The sequence below is a fragment of the Hippopotamus amphibius genome, chromosome 9, assembly GCF_030028045.1.
Source record: "Hippopotamus amphibius kiboko isolate mHipAmp2 chromosome 9, mHipAmp2.hap2, whole genome shotgun sequence".
NCBI classification, from domain to species: Eukaryota; Metazoa; Chordata; class Mammalia; order Artiodactyla; family Hippopotamidae; genus Hippopotamus; species Hippopotamus amphibius.
In genome coordinates this window covers 67152251-67170185 of record NC_080194.1, presented here as the reverse complement: position 1 = coordinate 67170185, position 17935 = coordinate 67152251, and the positions used below count along the sequence as shown (strand labels likewise).

Here is a 17935-nt window from a genome sequence, read left to right as displayed (position 1 = left end):
AGACTATAAGCCTTTCTATCACCGGAGAGAAACAAGGCATCTGTGAGTGAGTCCACTCCTTCTTTGGTAGGATGTTTACAGCCTTACAGCTGCCCTCCCGCCCTCTCCAACCTGCTGACTGGGTGAAAAAAACACCAGACTTGAAAGCAAAGGGAACAATGTTGCTTAACAACAAGCCAACAGGGCATGTTCCGCTCCTTAATATTTACCAGTCATGCCTATGAGAGGCAAGACTGCTTGCCTGTCCCCACCCTGGAAGCGTGGTGCTCCATTACCCAGTCTGGGGATTAACAAATGCTTACTGGGAACGAGGCACTGTGCTCACGGTACAGAGGAAAACAAGATATAGTCCTAGTCACAAGTCCTGCTTCCCAGGCCAACAGGGAAGACAGACAGGTTAAAAACCAACTGCAATGCAGCACGCGGAGCTCAGGCAAACAATGCTAGAATCAGAGGGGAGGACACAATGCCAGCAAGGCACAAATGCAGGGACTCCTTAACTTTGCCTGGGCTTAAGTCAGAAGAGAGGCGTGTTAAAACAAGGGCATTCCTCTTCATTCTCAGAAAATCTGAAAGGAGTTTTCCAGGCAAATAAATCAATCATCTGTAAATAAATAAAAGAGGGTTCTAGGTTTGAGAAGAATAAGGATGGACAGAGCAAAACTTAAAAAAAAAAAAAAAGCAGCCAATCTTCTTGAGGAGGGGGCACACTGAGCAGATGCATCTAATATCACTGACCCCTGCTTTTTTTCTTAATAACAAAACCGTTTAGGCCAGGGAAAGAGGAGAGAAGATGATGGTGTCAAATTTGGGAAGCTTGGGGAGCAGATGAATAAGTAGTAGCAGAGTTAGCAGACTCAAGAAATCTGAATCCTAAACCAGATGCAAGGAAAGCTGAGAATTTGGCTCATTTAAACTACAGAATCCTTACCAGGCCCATGACTGGCAGTACTGGGTACTCCTAGAGCAGGGATGTAGGATGATAAAGACCACAGTGACGGCTTCCCTGGTGGCACAGTGGTTAAGAATCCACTTGCCAATGCAGGGGACATGCGTTCGAGCCCTGGACCAGGAAGATCCCACTTGCCGCGGAGCAACTAAGCCCATGCACCACAACTACTGAGCCCACATGCCACAACTACTGAAGCCCGTGTGCCTAGAGCCCATGCTCTGCAGCAAGAGAAGCCACCACAATAAGAAGTCTGCATACTGCAATGAAGAGTAGCCCCCTGCTCTCCGCAACTAAAGAAAGCCTGTGCGCAGCGACGAAAACCCAATGCAGCCAATAAATAAATAAATAAAAATTAAAAAAAAAAAAAAAAGACCACAGTGAAAGCTGCTTGAAAAGAAGTTAGAGCCCTAGACGCCCCCTCCTCACTGACAGAATTCTGGAGGCTTAGTCTAGAAAGAATAAAACAGAAATGTCTAAGATTTGCTTTAAAATAATCTGAGGAAGGCAATGAGGGATACAGATGAAGGGAAAATGTTCATAAAGCGATCATTTGTGAACCTGGGTAATAGGAACATAGAGGATTATTGCATTATCCTCTCAACTTTTGTAAATCTTTGAAATTTCCAATAATAAAAAGTAAGAGTGTCTCTAGCCCAGGAATACCCAGCACGATTGAAGGTGAACAGAAAAAGACAGGGTGCTGTGTCTGCTGAAGGTGAAATGTAACAGGTTTTCATATGCCCTCTCCTCTTGACTGCCAGAATGTTATCAGGTGGACCACACTCTGCAAGGAGGATGCAAGAGTCCTCCTGGGTGAACAGAACCAAGGGAAAACCTGAAGATGCTGTCCCAGGGGCTCCCAGCAAACAGCCCACCCAGATCAAGCCACAGGGAGGCTCAGAGTTAATGATCTCCATCCCATATTTGGTTTCCTGACAGCTTTTTTTTTGGACTGTTTTATTAAGATATAACTCACAACTCAATTCACCCTTTTAAAAAGTGTACAATTTAATGGTGTTTAGTATATTCACAGTTGTATAACCATCACCACTGGGGTGGTTTATTAAGCTATAATATTAAGCTTTATTAAGATATAACTCACATACTCAATTCAATTTTTTAAAGGTGTACAATTCAGTGGTGTTTAGTATATTCACAGAGTTGTACAACCATCACCACAATCAACTTTAGAACATTTTCATCACCCCAAAGAAAACCCTATAGCCATTAGCAGTCACCCCACTCTCCAGCTTCAGGCAACTACTAATCTATTTTCTGTCTCTATGGATTTGCCTATTCTGGACATTTCGTATAAATGAAATCATACACTACATGGTATTCTGTTGTGAGTGGCTTCTTTCACTCTTCTTTCACTTCTTTCAATGTCAAGGGCTCGACAGCTTTTTTTAACCACCCGCCCTGCCCTTAACCAGAAGCAACACAACCAAGGATCACATTCAGAGTGACATATTGGGAAAGCCTCTAATGAAGATACAGACCACAGCAAACACATAAAAGCAAGGTGAAGGAAACAGCTACTATGTGGAGAGGAGTGGGGGTGGGGTGGGGGAAGACCATTAATATTCTCACAAAAATGAAATAAAACTGCACCCATGAAGCAAAAATAGGACACTATAAAAAAGGAACACTAAGAGAACAGGGGGAAAAAGCTCTTAGAAATTGACAACTTAATAGCATAAATTTTAAAAATTCAACAAAAGGATTGATGATAAAGTTGAGGAAATCTCCTTGAGAGTAAAATCAGAATACAAAGACATGGAGTACAGGAGTGAGAAGTTAGGAATATTCTAGAGAACCAGTACGGGGGTCCAATATCTGAATAAGAAAAATTTCCAAGAAAGAGAAAACAGAAAAAAGAAAAATTATAATAACATAGTAATTCTCAACAGCATCAATAAAAACAAGAAGACGATGAAGCAATGCCTTTAATATTCTGAAGAAAAATGATTTCCAACTTAGAATGAAATCTAAGAACCCAGTCAAACTATCGATCAAGTATGAAAATAGAACAAAGACGTTTTCAGGCATATAAGATCTCAGAAATTCACATTCCATGAACCTTTTCTTAAGAAGCTTACGTAGGATGTCCTTCACCAAGCTGTATATAAGAAACAGAGGCTCTAGTAGAGACAGGCAACAGAGAACCCCAAGAGGGCCACATGAAGAAGCCAACCAGGCTAGAGAAGGGCAGACATGGTGAAGACGGTCACCACCAACAACCCCACTGCCATTAAACCCTCTTTGCTACTGTTGACCTAAATATTTAAAATATATGATTATAAAATTTTCAAACAGAAGTAAGCTCCTGACACCCATCACCCAGATTCAACAATTATGAATGTTTTGGCCTATTAATTAATCTATTCCCTTTTTTCTATTTTTTTCTTTCTTTAAATATTTTAAAACAAATTCCACATCATAGCATTTCACCTCTGTATACTTCAGAGGTGAAGTACATTACCCATTTTCTAACACCACATTACTATTACTGCACCTAGAAAAATCAACGATAATTCCTTGATATCAGTCCATAACAAAATTTCCCCATCTCAAAAATGCCTTCTTATAATTAGGCTGTTATGGGCTGAACTGTATCCCACCCCCCAAAAAAATAAATGTATATGTTGAATCCCTATGTGCTCGTATACTTCAGAATGTGACTGTAATTGGAGATAGGTTTTACACAGGTAACTAAGTTAAAATAAGGCCTTTAGGGTGGGCCCTAATCTAACCTGACTGATGTCCTTATAAAAAGAAAGGAGGTCAATGGAAAAGAATATGAAAGAGAACATATATACGTATAACTGAATCACTTTGCTATACAGAAGAAATTAACACAACACTGTAAAACAACTCTGCATCATTAAATTAAGTTTTAAAAGAAGAAGGGGGAGAAGGAGGAGAAGAAAGGAGATTAGCACATACAGAGAGACACCAGGGCCACTGTGTGCAGAGGGATGGCCGTGTGAAGAGGCAGGAAGAGAGTGGCCATCTGCCAGCCAGGAGAGGCCTCAGAGGAGACTAACCCTGCCAGCACCTTGATCTTGGCCTTGCAGCTGCCAGAACTGTGAGAAAGTAAATTTCTGTTGTTTAAGTTACCCAGCCTGTGATATTTTGTTATGACAGTTGTGACAAACTAATACACAGACGATCAGAATCAAAATAAGCTTCATGCATTACATGTGGTTATGATTCTTAAGTCACGTTATTATTTTTTTCATGCTGTTGACTTGTTGCAGAAGCCAAGGCAGTTGTCCAACACACGAATTCATCTGTTTGCTTCCTTAGAGTATAATTTAATTTGTCATCCTTTTCCCTCTCTTCTAATAAAGTTAGCACTATAAGAGAGTAACTCCTAAGAGTTCTCATCACAAGAAAAATAAAAATCCTTTTTTTTTTTTTTTGGTGGTGCCACGAATGATGCAGGATCTTAACTCCCTGACCAGGGACTGAACCCACATCCCCTGCAGTGGAAGCACAGAGTCTTAACCACTGGACTGCTAGCTAAGTCCAAAAAATTCCTTTTCCATTTCTTTAATGTTGTATCTATATTAGATGATGGATGTTCATGAAACTTATTATGATAATCACTTCATGGTGTATGTAAATCAAATCATTATACTGTATACATTAAACTTATACAGTGCTGTATGTCAGTTATATCTCAATAAAACTGGAAAAAAAAAGAAATTAGCAGAAATTATAAACAAGGTGTTCTTGCTAATTTCTTTTTGTTTCAGAAAACATCATTTTTATTTATGCTAACATATAATTCAATTTGTTCTTGTTATTTTAAAATAAATTAGTCAATTTGAAAAAAAAAAAAGGGTTAGCTGTAGAGGTTTGATTGATTTAGGGGTCAACTTTCAGGTAAGAATATTCCATAGGTGGTACTGCATACTCTCTTTTTAATCTGAGAAAGAATGACAGGTAAACTGGGTCCAGACTCTTTCTGGCACTACTGGTCATGACCATGTGCTAATGAAGTATCTGTTCATCCCCTCCATGCTATCCATCTGGGTCAGCTGAGGGCATTCACTTCATCCCACGGAAGAGTTTTGCTTTTTGACCAGCTTGCTGAGAGCTGGAGGTAGGCCACAGAGAAACTAGAAGTAGAACAGACATAGCAGTCCATTCTCTGTGACCATATCCTACCAGATGTCCAGTGTCTGGCCCACACGAAGCCTCATCAGCTGCCCCAGTAGTGGTGAGCCTTATAATTCCTAGGATTCACTCACAACCTTACCCACTAACTTTCCCATCAGGACCTTCCGTAACCCCCAGGGAAGCGACCGCCAGACTGTGAACCTGAGTCTGTTCAGTTCATTTTTAGATCTAATAGCGGCAACCCCGTTTTTAACAGTTTGCTACATTCGTACTTGCTCCTTTGTTTTAAAAAACTAAATAATGTACAGTTTAGTAACACAAACATGGGTGGTTAAACCATAAAGGAAAGGAAGGGAATGCTCAGCACACGCATCAGGATAACCACTGCCTCTGATGAGAAGAAAAGGGGAGGTAATTTTGGGGGATTTCCCTGGTGGTCCAGTGGTTAAGACGCCGCACTTCCACTGCAGGGGGCGTGGATTTGATCCCTGGTCGGGGAACTAAGATCCCACGTGCCGTGCGGTACAGCTCCCCCTCACACCGAAAAAAAGAGATTAAAAAAAGGGGAGGGGTGTGATTTGGGGATAGAAGGCACCCAAGCAGCTTCTAAGGTATCAGAAGGTTAGCTTCTAAGGTCCAATTTGATAAATTAGATGGTGGATATACAATTTTCACTTTACTGTTTTTTACCTGCAAATACATATTTAAAGCATTCTTTGGTATGTATGATAGTTTTCATATGAATTAGTTTTCTTTGTAAGCAGTCCACTGTGGCTAGAACACAGGATTTGAAGAGTGAACGGAGAAAAGCCTGCAAATGGAGCTAACTCTGAAGGCAAATGGGAGCCTCGGCAATGCTCTCTTGGGCAGATCAAGGACATTTATACCCAAGATGAACTAAAATGGCTTTCTCACAACCTACCCATTGAGAAGTATAGGAAAAATTCTTTTTTTTTCTACTAAGTTACCTGAAGATGAAATATCCAACGTTGTAAGCCTCTCACGGGGAAACATCATAATGTGGTTTTGATGTATTTTTCCAGTGAAAGAAGATTCAGCTTGCCCTAGGGAAACACATTTGCCTCGAATTCTTAAAAGACACAAAGCTGAGAGGGATGCAGAACAAATGTTTTAGATGACAGAACTGGGATATACCTTGGTGAGTTGGAGTGACAGGTCAAATCTAGCCCAATTTATCTCAACATCTACCATCTTCTGAGAACATATGATAGGCCAAGAGCTTAACAGAGTTTATCTCATTTAATCCTCACAACTTCCCTGGGAAGCTGAGACCCAGGGAAGTCACCTGCCCAAGGTCACAAAGCAAGTCAATAACAAAGTCACAATTTTGAACCTAGGTTTTCAGGTTCAGGTTTCAATCTCAAGTGAAATTTCTTCAGCTACCAGAAATTAACATTTAAAAACAGAATCTTCTTTAATGTCGTCTGTCACCCTCAGAGAAGTGCCATCCAACCCCAATCCCTTGGGCATATGAGGGTATCGGCACCTTAGAAAAATGATTCAATCAGATTGATTTCATTCATTACACATTTGGGGATCCTCTGACAGCTGCAAGAAACCTTTATTTACTCTCAAGAGCAAGTCTGTCATTAGAAGTAAGCTCTAAGAGGATTCTCTCTGCTACCCATTGCCAGCTCAGCTTTATCTACTCCCCATCAGTATTTAAGACTTTGCAAAACTCGGGAGATTGGGATTGCCATATATACATTACTAATAAGAAAAAAAAATCAAATTGTACACTTTAAATATATGCAGTTTACCGTATATCCAAAAAAAAAAAAAAAAAAGATTTTGCAAAACTCAAGCTCTGCAGTTGCAGATGGGAGTCCCTTGTCACAAAGACTGCTGAGCAAGACCCCTTAGCCAGCCTGTTCCCCACCTGCAATTTTCTCTCATCCTCAGGGCCACTGTGATTTGATGGGTGTGTGTAGCTGAGAGAACAGCACAACCGGCTCCAGTGCAGAGTCATAGCCAATGGAGCAATCCCGAAAGACAGCCAGAGAATTTTAATGAAAACCAGAAAACTCCTGGCTGCTAAGTCCAACTGCAGTCCAGGCCTGCCAGCCCCTCCCCCTGCCACTAAGAATCCCTGAGCCAGCTTCGCCCCAAAGAGCAGGGAGGAAGATCCTTTTTGTATTCAGCAATGCTTTCCATAGCAGCCACCTTCCAGGGCCATTTAGGTGAGAGGCAAGGCACACGCTAATTGCAATAGGACCAAGGAACCCTGAGAAGCACAGGGAGTGGCGGCAGCAGGTCTGAGCCAACAGATTATGAAACAGTCATTTAAAAAAAAAAAAAAAAAAAAAAAGGGCCTCTTTCCTTCTGCCAAAGCTGTCTGAACACAGCTGCATACGAGGCTAGTAAGGAATCTTAACAAGCTTAAAGGGACCGTATTTCAGATACTCAAGAACCAAAAGGGAGAAAATAAATGTTTTGATCACTTACTACATGTCAGGTGCTCTGGTCTTATTCTACTTTGACTATGAGGTGGGAATTATAAACTGCCCCGAGCAGATAAAGGCACTGACTCAGAGAGGTTAGATAGTTTGTCCAAGGCACACAGCTGGCAAGTGCGGAATCAAGACTTAAAGTTCAATATGGGAGAGGCTCATCAAAAACAAACTCAAAATCCTGACCTGTCCTGTTTAATAAAAAGAATGGTCATTTAATACACATCAGCTATGTGCCTGGAAGTAAGCTTTCTGTACACACTATATGATCTAATCCTCACAGCAACCAGACAAGATGGGGTCATTATTACCCCCATTTTCAATGAGGAAACTAAAGCTAGATGCTAAGTAACTTGGCCAAGGTCATGACACCACCAGGATCTGAACCCAGGTCTAGCTAATTCTAGAACCTCCTCCCCTGCCATGTGAAAACACTCACCCTAACAGCCTACAGAAGGGAACCACAGAGGCCATGATGCCAAGCAAACAAGCTGCATAGCGACCCACTTCTCATCAGGTAATTCACATTCCAGGATTACCTTCCATTTCCTACAAGCAATCCTCAGAATCGTGGCTCTGGGGAGGCTGACAGGGTTATTTCCCATGGACTGTGGGCTCTGTCAACACTGCATGTATGAAGGAGAAGGCCACCACCACGATGGTGTAGCCTGTGATACCTGTGTGTGTAGAAGCCAACAGCTCCTTTCTGCAGGCTTTGCTCCACAGGCCCACACACCTCACAGCAAACCCCCCTCCCTTCTCCATCAATAGCTCACAGGCTTATTTTGTATTCCTAACAGCAGACCATGTGCCTTCTCTTAGAGCAACTGTGATTTCCCAAGGGAGACTACTGTCTAGACAGAGCATCCCAATCCATCTTGACGAGAGATGGGCCACACGATGTCAGGTTTGCTCAGTTTTTTGGGAGTCTGTGTTCAGCAGCCCAGTGAATGCCCTGGGCTTGGCACCTCTGAGTTACCAGACTGAGCATCCCTCTGTACCACAGCCAATATGCGGGATTGGAACTGTCTTCCCAGCCAGGCAAGTGTTACCTGAGGGGAGTCACAGGCATCTTACACCCAGGCTACAGGTCACACACACAGGCACGCCATACAGACAGTTCCATTAATCAGGTTGAAACTTGATAGAACTGTTCTCCATGTGTATAGAATTAAGCACCCTGCTTGGAGGGGGAACTGAACACCTAATCCTGCCAGGTGCTGTGGCAGGTACCTTCACAGCCACTATCTTAATTAATCTTCACAATATGCTGTGAGGTAGATAAGATGGCTATTATACAGATGAGGCACCTGAAGCCCAGAGAGGTAATACAATTTGCCCATAGTTACACAGAAAGTGGCAAAGCTCAGATTCAAATGCATTTTTAATAGGACTCCGACATTCCATCATGAGGCCAGGCATTTATTCCTCAGATATCTATTAAGCACCTGCCGTGGGCAGCTATTGCGCCACCTGTAGAAGATCTGACTGCTACTGTGTAATGTAGGTCCAGTTATCAAAGAACTTACGTTCTCATGAGGATACAAGGTGATCTGAAAGAGAGGTGCAGATGATGAGATTAGGACCTCAGGTGAGTGATCAGGGCAGGCCACTCTGAAGAACTGGCATTTTAGCTGAGACCTGAAAGATGAGAAGGAGCCAGGCCTTTGCTAAATTAGAAGAGTGCAGGAAGAAAGAACAAGAAGGGCAAGTACCGCTTATAGAAAAAAATGCTTGGGACATCTGAAGAACATAAAGGGCACCAGGGACCAGGCTGTGTGAGCAAGAGGGAAGAAAGAACATTTGAGACAAGGCAGGGCCTTGCCAACCACAGAAGAGAATTTGGATTTTGTTGGGAGGTCCACGGGAAATCAAAAACGAGTTATAATTAAAGGAGTGGCATGATCTGATCTGTACTTTAAAGAGATGATTCTGGCTGCTGTGTGGAGGACAGAGCACAAGGAGAGGGCAAGAGCTAGCAATCAGGGGTGAGATGATGGTGGCTTGGACCAGGATGATGGTGGCAGAGGTAGGTTTTTTATTTGGAGATAGGACGGAACAGACTCGCTAACGCACTGTATGTAAATGGGGAAGGAAACAAACTCCTGGGTTTCTAGGTTGAACAACTGGGTAGATGGCAGTCCCATGTATCATGAGAAAGACTACAGGAAAAGCAAAATGCTCAGGAGATAGCATGTTTTTTATTCTTATCACATCAAGAAGAAGAAAAAAGTAGGCCCAGTTGTGTTTGTTCAGGGAAAGCTGTGAATTAAAGGCTTGCAGCTACTTAATGGTGAAGAAAAGGTGTTGGGGGTGAAAATAGAGTAAATAGCAAGAATCTGAAAGGATGCCTTAGGAAACAAGGGTTCCACTTACTTCATGGGCCATCCATCACTGCCACACTGGGACCGATGGATGGAAGGGAGACAGGAACAGAATTCAGTTATATGTAAGGACGGGCTGTCTCATGGTCAGAGCTGTGGAAAGTGGAATGAGGTGCCCCGCGGTGATGACAGCTTTCCTGTCGCTGGAAGGGTTAAAGAATAAACCAGATGACCCCCCTGGCTAGATAGTTAGTGAATTCAATAATTGGGTGGATAAAACTTCTTAAAAAGAAAAAAAAGGAAAAAAAAATAATTGGGTGGGCAACTCCTTCTAAACCTAAAATTATCCCAAATCCTAGAATTCTGTGGTTTTAAGATAAAATCTTATTAATCTGGCCTTTGGCATTGGAGTTTGCCCAACAGGGCAGAGCTCTCCTGGAATGTCCTACCTTCTAAAGGTAAATGAGAACAATATTAGCTTATTTCATTCACTATAAAGTGACTCCTAGTTTACTTCTTAGTGTCATATAAGATGATAAAAGGCTTTTTGTATAGGCAAAAGGCACAAGCTATGGAATCAGATATCCTAGGTCTGCAATTTATTAGCTCTGTGACATCTGGCAATGTATTTAAATCCTTTAAGTCTCAGTTTCTTTGAAAAATGAGAAAAACAATGCCTAATTTATTTATTTATTGGCTGCATTGGGTCTTCATTGCTGCACATGGACTTTCTCTAGTTGCGGTGAGTGGGGGCTACTCTTTGTTGTGGTGTGCGGGCTTCTCATTGTGTGGCTTCTCTTGTTGCAGAGCACAGGCTCTAGGTGCTCAGGCTTCAGTAGCTGTAGCACATGGGCTCAACAGCTGTGGCTCGAGGGCTCTAGAGCACAGGCTCAGTAGTTGTGGCCAACAGGCTTAGTTGCTCCACAGCATGTGGGATCTTCCTGACCCAAGGATCCAACCCATGTCCCCTGCATTGGCAGGCAGATTCTTAACCACTGCACCACCAGGGAAGCCCAACAATGCCTAATTTAGAATGTTTGTTGTGTGGACCCAAATCCAGCATTTGACACATTATAGTGAGAATAATAATAACTAATATTTATTGAGCTATTACTACATGCTAGCCATATGCTATGTGTTCTAAGTACATTTTTTCCATCTAATCCTTACAACAACCCAGAAGGTAGGCACTTATTATCTCTGAATTAAAAATTAGAAAACAGACTCTAGAGCTTAAATAACTTATCCAAGAGTTATCTAGCTAGTCATTTTCCAAATTAGGGGAAAAAAATAAGTAAATAAACAAACTTCAACAAAGGTTGAAAGAAAAAGACAAAGAAAGCCATATTTCAATAATTTGGAAACAAAGTAACTTACTGTTAAATTTCACAATTAAATTCATTTAGTAAATATTTTTGAATGTATAAAAGAATAACTGAATGCATAAATGATTCCAACAAACATTTACTGAGTTCATGCCAGGCACAGCATCAAGAAACTAAGGTCACAGAGAATTTACATCAATTTAATTGAGAGTTTGCCATTAGAACCACAATCTTCAAGTTGCAGATAACTATGTCCATGAAAAAAGGTACTAAGAAATGTCATTTTCATACAGACCAAAAGAAGATGGAATTACTCTTGTTCTTAAGTCAAAACTGTTAGAGGGACACTCAGGGCAGTAGGCAGAAGACCAAGAGCACACAGTAAATGGAAGCTGAGGAAAGAGAGAGTCTCAAACAAAAGATGAGTAAGACTTCCAAAGAAAGCAGAAATCTGAGAGGACAAAGGCTAACTTAATAACTCGGAGTTTGCTGATGAACTTCACTAGAATGGTGGGGAAAGAAACCAAGTCACATAAGGCATTTGGATGAATGGGTTAAAGAGGAAGAGGAGGCAGTCTTTTAAGAATTCGGGGGATAAAAAGGAGAGGGAGAGAACACTAGCTTGATGAGGAGAAGCAGAAGGACCACTGATAAGTATAGAAGGTTAAGGAGCAGGAGCCAAAAGAAAAGGAGAAACTGAAGACAAAAGATAGATGGAGGAGATACAAGAAGGAAATAGAAAGCGGACAGACCTAAGGACGTTAAGAGGGGAGGGACAGGTTGTGTAGCGAAAGGCTACCCTTGGGAAAAGAGAGGTCACCTTCTGCTCTGGGACAGAAATCAAGGAGGAGAAACTGGTGTATGGACATTGTGAAAGAGATTCCAAATCAAGCAGGATGAATACAGAGTGATCAAGTTAGATAACACCATTTGAAATCAGTATCAAAGTGATATTGATTTTCTTGAGCCACTCAAAAATTGGTATTAAAAAAGACAACCATCATTTGCATATAAGTTCTATATGGTTAAAAATCAGACTTATTGAGATATGCTTATATTCTGTTTCTTAATCTGGGTACTGTTACTCTGGTGTGTTCAGCTCGAAAACTTCATCAAGCTACATGCTTATACATGCACTTTTCCGTGTGTACATTACACTTCAATAAAAAGTTTTTATAAACCAATCATTAACTTAGAATCACCACTCCTGTACTCTGTTCAGCTTTTAAAAGAGTAAAACTCAACCTCAAACTATATATTCCTTCCGACAGTCAACATTCCTTACCATTCTTTTAGATTTGCCATAGTACTAAGTTCAAGACTAGAGGACTTCCCTGGTGGCTCAGTGGTTAAGAATCCACCTACCAATGCAGGGGACATGGGTTCAAGCCCTGGTCCGGGAAGATCCCACATGCGGAGGAGCAACTAAGCCTGTGCGCCACAACTGCTGAGCCTGCACTCTAGAGCTCACAAGCCACAACTATTGAGCTTGCGTGCTGCAACTACTGAAGCCCGAAAGCCTAGAGCCCATGCTGCACAACAAGAGAAGCCACCACAATGAGAAGCTCGAGCACTGCAACGAAGAGTAGCCCCTGCTCGCACTCGCCAGCTCACCGCAACTAGAGAAAGCCTGCACGCAGCAACGAAAACCCAACGCAGTTGTAAATAAATAAATAAATTTACTAAAAAAAAAAGACTAGATAAACAGTAGTATCTAATAAATATACATTGATGTGATTGGAAGAACTTTAGCACCAAATGTTCAGACTTAATACAAATCTACCTATAGGAAATAGCACCTTTAGGATTTCGAAATCTTGCAGACCCTACCTTAGCCAAATAATTACACTGAATATCACCAATAATGGGGTAAGCTAACATAATGTGCCTCCCCTTGTGAAGCAATGGGAAGTAAACATCAGCTATTTAGAATTCTTGCCAAAAATGGCTAACCTGAATATAACCATGGAGAAATAATTAGACAAATTCGGATTGTAAAATATTCTTAAGAAAACAGCCCTGGGATCTTAAAAATACCAATGTCATAAAACATAAAAAAAGAGGAAGGGAGACTCATAGATTTAAAGAGACTAAAAAAGAGAGAGAAAGAGACTAAAGATACTAAATTTAATGTATAGTCCTTGATTAGTTCTTGGATTAAAAAAATTAACTATTATCAACATTATAAAATTAACAATATTATTCATATTACTTGGACAATGGGGTAAGACAGACTGTTTGCAAAAATGCCTGCACTTGTTCATTCCCCTGTATCCATGCCCTTGAGCAATATGACTCTGCAGCACCTCACTTCAAAAGGAGCTTGTGACTTGCTCTGGCAAAAAGACTGCAACAGAAGCTATGCTGTGCCAGCTCCAAGCTTAAGTCTCAAAAGGCTTTGCGCACTTCCACACTCTCTCAGAATCTGCCTGTGTGCTGTGGATAGGTCTGGGCTGTACTGAGACCCTCTGGAGCAGAGACCAGCCATTCAGACTGAGGCAACGTATACCAGCCAGGCCCTAGTGGATCTGGCACAGATTGCAGACTTTGAGGGGGCCTAGCCAAGGTCAGCTGGGCCTGATCCACATTAGAAGAACCACCCAGTTGACCCACAGAGTTATGAGCATTAATAAATAGTGGTTGTTTTAAGCCACAAAGTTTTGGCAGGATTTATTATGCAGTGAAAGGTAACATCAAAAGTGAGATTTAAATACAGACTGTATATTAGACAATATTATGCAATCAATGTAAGTTTCTAGGGCATGATAATGGTATTGTGGTTATGCAGAAGGATGTTCTTATACTTAGGTGACAAATACTGACAATATTTAGAGATCAAATATGACGATGTCTGCCTCCCCAAAACATAAATCTGTATATACAGATAAAGCAAATGTGGCAAAATGTTAACAATTAGTAAAAAGAGTTTTTGAATGTTCTTTGCACTAATCTGTTCATTTGAAAATTTTCAAAATAAAAAGTTAGAAAGAAAGATTATCCACCTATCTCCAGAACATGATGACATGGAAAATTTATTACCACTATGTAATGAACAGATCCTTCTCATCCTTTTTTTTGCCATCCTCCCCTTCCCATTCCTTTATACAGACAACGACTACTGTTGCTGAAGGGGGAGGTAGAACAGATAGAAACTGCAATAAACCAGAGGCATGCCCTATTTAAAAGTAGTTAGCAATCCGTCCTCAAGCAAGGTTTTAATCCCTGATATAATCAGAAAAAAATTGTGGCAAGTTGGCTAGAGCATGAAAAGAAAAAAAACTTTGGCAAAAAACGTGGGCAGGTCTTTGAATTGTTTTGTGTTAGAAAACAAATATTCACACGTTTCTCTATTTTAAGGGATTTCTCAAATGCCTACAAATGAGAAGAGTATCTTGCATTACATCTCTTCCTCCTGAAAATCCCTCAAGATTCTTATCAATAGAGCGGAAATCTGTTTTTTCACAACCAGATGAAAGCCTCCTTTATTTAATTTGAATTTTCCTCCAAGTGATATGCAGCAATTATTAATGCTGTGTATTGACTTATATGAACCAACCCAAGGGCCTAGGTTCAAAGGCTATGGCTTTCCGAGATGAAATCCAAGGACCTTGGCTTTCCTGTGCCATAGAGAGGACGTCTGCTTACAATGAACAGCAAACAAAGCCCGCAGTGTTGTTTACATAAAAGCAGTAATCTAGGTAGAGTGATTAATTTTTCAGAACAATCTCTACAAATCTATTAAAATGTTTTTGACTTCAAAAAACTCTAATCAGGCATTCTCATTTGTTCCCACTGTCAGGTGAGAAAAACATTCAACTTACATAAGAAAGGAAAGAAAATGTCTCACGGTACTGTACCTTTACTGAGCTGGTTGTTCTCATCCATCAAAACCGAAAGTTTAATGCAGCAAAAATATTTATTTTAGGCATTATTTGACTCAAAGCCAAATTCATGCCCACTTTTTCTTACAGAATCCCTCAGTTCTCTAGCCCAAACACCCCAGGATGTCTCAGACAATAGTCTGAAACTAGAACTTTAAATTAAAATGGTTGTGCAGCGCTTCCTAGGTGGCGCAGTGGTTTAGAATCTACCTGCCAATGCAGAGGACACGGGTTCGATCCCTGCTCCGGAAGATCCCACACGCTGCGGAGCAACTACGCCCATGCGCCACAACTACTGAGCCTGCGCTTTAAAGCCTGTGAGCCACAACTATGGAGCCCATGTCCTGCAACTACTGAAGCCCACGCGCCTAGAGCCCGTGCACCACAACAAGAGAAGCCATGGCAATGAGGAGCCCGCACACCAAAACAAAGAGTAGCCCCCACTCACCGCGACTAAAAAGAAAGCCCGCACACAGCAAAAAAGACCCAACACAGCCAATAAAATAAATAAATAAATTTATAAAAAAATAAATAAATAAAATGGTTGTGCAAAAGGGAGAAGGTACCACATGCAGAAGGAATCTTCCAGTGGCTCCACAAACTTCATCCGATTCAGAGAAAACAACCAGACTGTCATGTCTTCAGGGGACCTTTGATGTTCAAAGAGAATTCTGTGCACATTAATTCACAAAATTGTTCAATGACACTATAAAGACAGCTGCAGAATGATAGGCTTTCCTGGCCCACATTTGCATATTAGCATATGTGTCTGGTAGAAGGTGTCTGGTAGAAGGACTAGACATCAGCAGACCTGGGCATGGGTCTAGTTCAGCCACTGAGCTCCCATTCACTTGTTACTGGAAGTGTTAACTGCTTAAAGCACAGATTGATTGACTGACTCATTGATTCATTCACTGAGAAAACATCTGTTGAGGAAATTTTACATGCCAAACCCAGAACAGGGAAATAGAGATGAAGGGGACGTGGCCCCTGCCCACAAGGAGCTCATAAGCTAAGGGAGAAGCACAGACCAAACACTTAGAAAAGCTGGAGTAAAGGCCTCTGAGCAGATTAAGCACTTGAGCCTGGACTTGAATCCTGGCTCTACCACTTGGCTGGGGGAATTTGGGCAAATTTATTTAATCTCTTCAAGCTTTGTTTCCTGAGCTGTAAAATGGGCAGGGTAATCATATCTCTTACATTGAGTTACTGTCAGAATTAAATGAGATAATATATGTTACTATACATGTCAATAAACTTCAATAAATGTTGGCTATCATTGTTATTATTTGTTATTATCTGAGTGGTTATACTAGATCACTTTTTAGGTCCTTTATAACCCTGAGATTCTATTAATTAGCTGTGACCCAGAGTAAGAAATTTAACATCTCTGAGCCTCTCACTATTTACCTGTTAAATGAAAGGGTATAGCTAAGAGATCTCTAAAAGCCCTTCCGGCTCTAGAATATTAAAAGGCTCTATGACTGATCTTGTATGATTTCATATGTGTCTCAGTATCACTGCTTAGATAAACTGGTACAACAAATAAACTGCCCTTCTCTGAACCATTTTTCACTTTTGCTCCTTTAATTTCATAACCTACCTATGCATATATAGGATGTGCACAAGGTACCAGTCCCCAGGGAGAAAAACAGGCAAGTGCAGGGGAAGCCAGGTCCTGTCCCCTTCCTTTAGGCTGGGTAGTGGCTTCCAAAATACCAGTGTGGGGGGAGCATTGAATGAATAGTTTCATTCATTCACCCACATAAGCATCCCACATACTGAGGGAAGAGAGCCTTCCTGTGCTCCCATGGCACCCACAACTTATCCCCATACACCACTCTCCACACTGCCATCTTATCTGCCTGCACTAGCAACTAAGCTGATTGAGGGCTGGAACTTTGTCATGCTAACTTCACATCATCAATTCCAAACACAGTGCCTGGAATGTGGCAGACACCTAATGACTTAATCATTAACAAAAATTCATACTTCTCTCAGGACCAAAACTACACATTTGCAAAGTGACTAGGCATTTTGAGGTGTGGGCCTGAACCTCTGGGTATCCTTTACAAAGGGTCACCAATCCAGGAGTGTCAAGAAATAGCTGTGTGACCCTGGGTGTGGGGGTGGGAAGCAGGGAGCGGAGGGAGGATCATTTCAGTTTCCTCTTTGATAAAACGAGGGGAATAGATTAGATCAAAGGTTGGCGAACCATGGCTCCTGGGCCAAATCCAGCCTATGGTCTCTCCAGTTTATTTAGAGTGATTTTTACATTTTTAAAAGGTTATAAAAGCAAATAAAGAATAATATGCATCAGAGACCCCCTAAGCCTAAGTGGTTCTCTAAGCCTAATATATTTACTTTCTGGCCCTTTACAGAAAAAGCTTGCTGACCCTGCATTAGATGAGCTCTAAGGTCCCTTTAAACCCGGAAATTTTAGCATTCTAATTCTGCTTGATCAGTCCCATTCTGGCTCTAAGGACAGAGCATTCCCAAATCTGAACCAGTATGCACAGCAGGAACTCAATTGTTACTTGTCTAATTGAATAAATGGATTCTACAGCAGTAACCCTAAGAACTAAATCCTCCACCAAGAGGGTAAATTGGGTCAATGTGTATCAAATGACTGCCTAATAGACGTCCCCAGTGTCAGCTTGCCACAACAAGGGGACCGTGCAGCAGCTCTACTAGCCCTTTGGATGACAGCGGCACCAAAAACAGCCCAGAGCTCAGATAACCAGGATTAAGACTCACCTTGTTCCACCAAATAAAAAATACATTTAACCATCCCCTGAACAAACCCCTTGAGCAAATTATAAAGCTATCTAGAAGTAGGTATCAGAAACACAGA

The 17935-nt window shown here is 41.3% G+C and overlaps 1 protein-coding gene across 5 annotated transcripts in view; it reads right to left on the bottom strand.

Annotated features, from left to right (window-relative positions):
* Positions 1-17935, bottom strand: part of RAB30 (RAB30, member RAS oncogene family) — a 72474-nt gene that overhangs the window by 38725 nt on the left and 15814 nt on the right. For 2 of the 5 annotated variants that reach the window (XM_057749850.1, XM_057749851.1), the window contains exon 2: positions 6049-6144. The exons of 2 other annotated variants lie outside the window; for them this stretch is intronic. The gene's annotated coding sequence lies outside the window, so the exon portion shown is untranslated. Of the gene's footprint in view, positions 1-6048; positions 6145-6980; positions 7069-17935 lie in introns of those variants that run through there. One more of the 5 variants, XM_057749852.1, reaches the window with a different exon arrangement.